The 5,000-nt window shown below is 33.8% G+C and overlaps 2 protein-coding genes across 2 annotated transcripts in view; one reads left to right on the plus strand and one right to left on the minus strand.

Annotated features, from left to right (window-relative positions):
- LOC136847766 (uncharacterized) overlaps positions 1–5,000 on the plus strand; it is a 185,109-nt gene that overhangs the window by 124,220 nt on the left and 55,889 nt on the right. The gene's annotated exons all lie outside the window — the stretch shown is intronic.
- The window catches only part of Gpb5 (Glycoprotein hormone beta 5), a 38,564-nt gene that overhangs the window by 33,183 nt on the left and 381 nt on the right, over positions 1–5,000 (minus strand). The window lies entirely within an intron of this gene.

Genomic DNA, 5,000 nt, shown 5'->3' on the forward strand with positions numbered 1-5,000 from the left:
TCATATTGGACCTACAGTTATTTGGGACGAGGTGTAAAAGGCTATTAATTGGATAGAAAGCTTCCGGAGAATAAAAATGATTATATAACAGAAAAGAGAAAAAGAGTCAAGAAATGAAAAGATATAAGATAAAACATAAAGGAAATGAACAGATTACGTTAAACAAGTAAGCAAATGCATATAGTGTAAATAAAACTGGTATATAAATAAGTCAGAAAAAAAAACAAGGAGAAGATTTTCGGCGCAATGCAGAAACCACTCTAAACTAGACAAGGCACTGACCTTCCATAACACAGGCATGAAATTGAATTTCGTCAAAGATATAACCTTTCTTTCGTTAAACAGTCCCCCTGTTGTTGCTGCTCTTCTTCTGCAATCAAATTATCGTCGCCCAAGACCACTCAGGAGCTCGAATTTTTTCCCGTACAGTGTTTTCTTGCCAATTCACAAAAACATTGATTCCTTCCTCCTACGCTTTGCCTACTTATAATTATTTATATATTTTCCCCAGAGAAAATATATAAATAATATATATATATATATATATATATATATATATATATATATATATATATATATATATATATATATATATAGATATGTATATATATATATAGATGTGTATATATATGTACAGATGTGTATATATATACATATATGTATAAATGTATATATATATATATATATATATATATATATATATATATATATATATATATATATATATATATCACACACATATATATACATATATATATTCACATATATACATACATATAGCATGTTTCAGGAAAAACTGAAAAATCAGGAAAAACCATCAAAGCCACCTTGAACCATGTATATTTTAGGGAAATATAAACAAGCCAGGAAGAAAATAAACCAAGATTTTACAAAATATAGGACTAAAACATTGGGAGTAAAATGAAGTCCTCAGCAGTTTTTAGTAAATAAAAGGGTGTTTTTTTATGAGAAGATTCCCTCTTAATTAAGTTACCTGTTCCTAAGGGATACAACACCCGCCTCTCTAAATAACAATTTTTTCTCCTACTGTATACATTTGTTGAAGGTGCTGGATACGACAGACTCCTCCTCTACTTTTTTTGTATTTTGACTTAGCATGTGAATTTACTTACGTTTTTGTATCTTTATGTCTTTGTTGTTTTATTATTGTCTTGATTTTTCTTTTTGTATAAGTTACTGGATGGATTTTAAAACCTAAGAAAGTCATCAGTCCTTTGACTTCTTACTGCCGTTGCTCTTTCTCAAAGAAAATACGTAAAACAGCTTCTGAAATTTCTTTCAGTCAATAACGACAACAACAACAGCAATAATTATAAAAATAATAACAACATTAGCGTCGTAATTTTTAGTTTAAATTGCAGCATTTACAGAAAAGCTACGAATGCTAGCAAACAACACCAAAGAAGGCGAGAATAGTTGATGCATTTGATCATCTGCATACGGCAATTAGGCCTGAGGCTCTGACCAATTATCTCTAAGAATATTTTGAGGTCTTCGTCAAGGAAGACTCCTTTCTACAGTAGGCAAATTTACATATCTTGATTACACAAGGGAATTTTTGTTGTATGTTAATAAGTAAAGAATTCATTTGAGGAGGGAGGGGTGTCTGGTGCCAGCGGCAACAGGATGACAACAAGGCCGAGAGCGAGCTTAGGTGGTAGCAAACTCTAATAATGACAGAGGAGAGCACTTCCTAGTTGCGAGTACAGTAAATTAAAAAAATCTTTTCCTTTTTGCCTATTTTCTTTATAGCGGTTGGGAAAAGATTTTTCTACCCATTGTCTCCGATAGCGAAAGACACATTTACCTTGCGTGTTTTCTTTCCTAAAACGCAACGATGCAGAGAAAACAGATTAGGAGGTTCTAAAGGATCTTAAAACGCACTTGGGATTCGCTGCTTGGCTCTTTATATGGATATCTTCCTCTGACTAAAACTAATTTGGAGATGTGTATTCTGCTTGTATAGAACGTCTTTGTCTGTTTTTATATTTTCTATTTTCCCCAATAATTTCTTTCGATGCGAACATATGCCTTTTATTTTTTTGCCGATTTTTGAGAGCTGCAAATGAAATTTTCATCTTTCCAGTTGCTCAAGAACTGTTATGCTTATTTTAATCCACTAGGTTTCCATTGGTGTGTGCGTTTCTATCTGTCTGTCTGTCTGTCTGACTCCTCTGTATCTGAGTATAAAAATACTTTCTGCGATTTATTTTATTGAGCTTAAATAGCGCTCATTCTCATGCAGCATCAGTTACAGTGTTAACTGCCTGGCGATGAGCTCTGATTGTTTTCTGCTCATATCTGGACGTTAGGAACCAATCATTGCTGGTGTAGCCGCTGCATAAATGATCAGTGAAGGCAAGGTAGTGGAGTATTTACTTTGTAAATTAAGCTTAACCAGATCACTGAGTCACCTTGTATTCTGTATACCTACAGCTAAGGATGTCCGTTTACAGAACTCCGATTTCCACCAAGCATAGTTGATGGAGAAAGCAGTGACCGAGATGCCCAGGTGATCTTGACCAAAGCTTGCCTTCACTTGTATGTTTTGCCTAGGATAAATATATATATATATATATATATATATATATATATATATATATATATATATATATATATATATATATACATATACATACATACATACATACACACACATACATTGCATTCTCCCTTCCGTAAAGACCTTCAAGTTTTGATTATCTGAATGCGTTTCTTAGGCCGTTTTCAAGGGACTCAGAACACATTTTCATTCCGCTTTCGTAAATGCCTTTCTAGACTTCATTTTTACCATGACAGTTTCATCCCCATTGTTAGCCTTCAGTACCACTTCTGCTTCATATTCCTTTATTTTCAAGATACTTTTTTTTTTTTTAATTATTACTTAACTGCCACTTAGTAACCCACAAGTTGAAATATCATATATTCCTGAAGAGCAAGCTTCAGGGAAAACTTAGATGATGGTCTGAAATGATTTCTTAGTTCCAAGTGATGTGAAATTTTCAGACACCAAGTGAGAGTTCCATATGTATTCATAACTGTTTTTAGCCATAGCTAGTGGCTCCATATTTGTCGCTATTTTAAAGCCCAACCAAGAGCTACTTATGACCGATCCTATGGCTGCAACTCGTTAGCCTAGTGTTTGAGTGGGTCTGTGTGTGGCATATATATGTATGTATATATATATATATATATATATATATGTGTGTGTGTGTGTGTGTGTATAGATACATTTATATATATACATACATATGTATATATACATTTATACATATACATATACATATATATATATATATATATATATATATATATATATATATATATATATATATATATATATATATATATATATATATAGCTTAATAGCCTTGCACCACCAGGCATGAGCTCGATGCCAGGCTGAGGGAAAACAGCTTAGGCTCTTTTCATAAAAATTTTTGAACTTTTGTGGAGATATGCAATAAATTTATGTATATACTAGCAATTGGTCACCTGTGGTGGGATCTTAGCTACGATAGAGAAGGGCATAAAGCTAACAACTTCATCCCAAAAAGACTTGCTTAAAACCAGTGGCTACACATTTTGAGTTAACTTCTCAAAGTTCTAACACACACAAACACGCATATATATGTATGTATGTGTATATATGTATATATATATATATATATATATATATATATATATATATATATATATATATATATATATATATATATATATATATATATATATATATATATACACACACACACATATACTGTATGTATACAACAAGCATGTGTTGATTCTAAGAATATATCCACTTCAAGGGCATGTAAATGTGTATGTTTATACATGCAGGCAGTATTGTGCTTGTTTGTCCATATGCTAAATTTTTATGGATATGGACAGAGTAGTTATATAGGCACGAACACCCTTGCTGCCTTCCTTATTTTATGAAGATTGATGAAAAGGTCTTTGGTAAGCGAGAAATGTGCCTAATTGTTAGACAATATAAGCTTTAATATATAAAAAAAGATTAAACTTCACTTGACCAAGAGTAGAAAACAGCAAAGACATCAATGCATTCAATTGCAGCTGAGAATTTTCAGAAAATGAGTTGTCTCAGAAAATGTTTTAATACTTTTTATAGAGTGAATGTCTTTTTGGTCCGTATTTGCGTCTGAGAGAGAGAGAGAGAGAGAGAGAGAGAGAGAGAGAGGAGGAGGAGGAGGAGGGGAGAGAGGAGAGAGAGAGGAGGAGGAGGAGGAGGAGGGCCTTGCCTTATTGTGTCAGTACTAAAAGGTTTGCGTTTGTATTTATGAGAAAGGAATTATTCGACCATAAAGACCTGGGTTTGTATGTGCTCATTTGTGTGTGTGTGTCTGTTTGTGTGTGTCAGAGAGAGAGAATATTGACACAGACGTGCTGGCAGATCGGTGCGTGGGCGTTCGTGTGCATATGTTTGTGCGTGTGTATGAGAGAGAAGGAGAGGGAATAGTGTGGGGTGGGGTCGGGGTGGGGTTGAGCCTTGGCTCAGAAGCATCGACAAATTTAGGGGAGAAGAAATTACATTAGCTTGAGAGAGAGCCGAACAATTTTACAGAAGAATAAGTCCTGCAATAAACAGGCAAGATTAAATCAAGCAAGTTGTTACAGCGTTGATACCGACATAACGACCAGTTAGCGATGTATGAAAGTTTACCTTCTTGTCACACATACACAGACAGCGCTGCATTTGTTAAATAAACTAAATATGAACACTTGATATGAATCCAGTGCGGGGCGATGAGGCGAAAAATATATCTCCTCGCTCCATATGATATCTTAGATGTCTTATGTGATGCCTCTGTATTGATATTCATAGCAAAATGAAGAATAAACCCAGTGGCGACTTCAACATCCATTATTCAGAGTGCAAGACATGTATTAAGTGATCCACAAGATCGTGAATAGTTTCATGACTTCATTCACTTTGAAGTTCATATCATGGAAAA

Source organism: Macrobrachium rosenbergii, chromosome 17 (assembly GCF_040412425.1).
Source record: "Macrobrachium rosenbergii isolate ZJJX-2024 chromosome 17, ASM4041242v1, whole genome shotgun sequence".
Taxonomy (NCBI): domain Eukaryota; kingdom Metazoa; phylum Arthropoda; class Malacostraca; order Decapoda; family Palaemonidae; genus Macrobrachium; species Macrobrachium rosenbergii.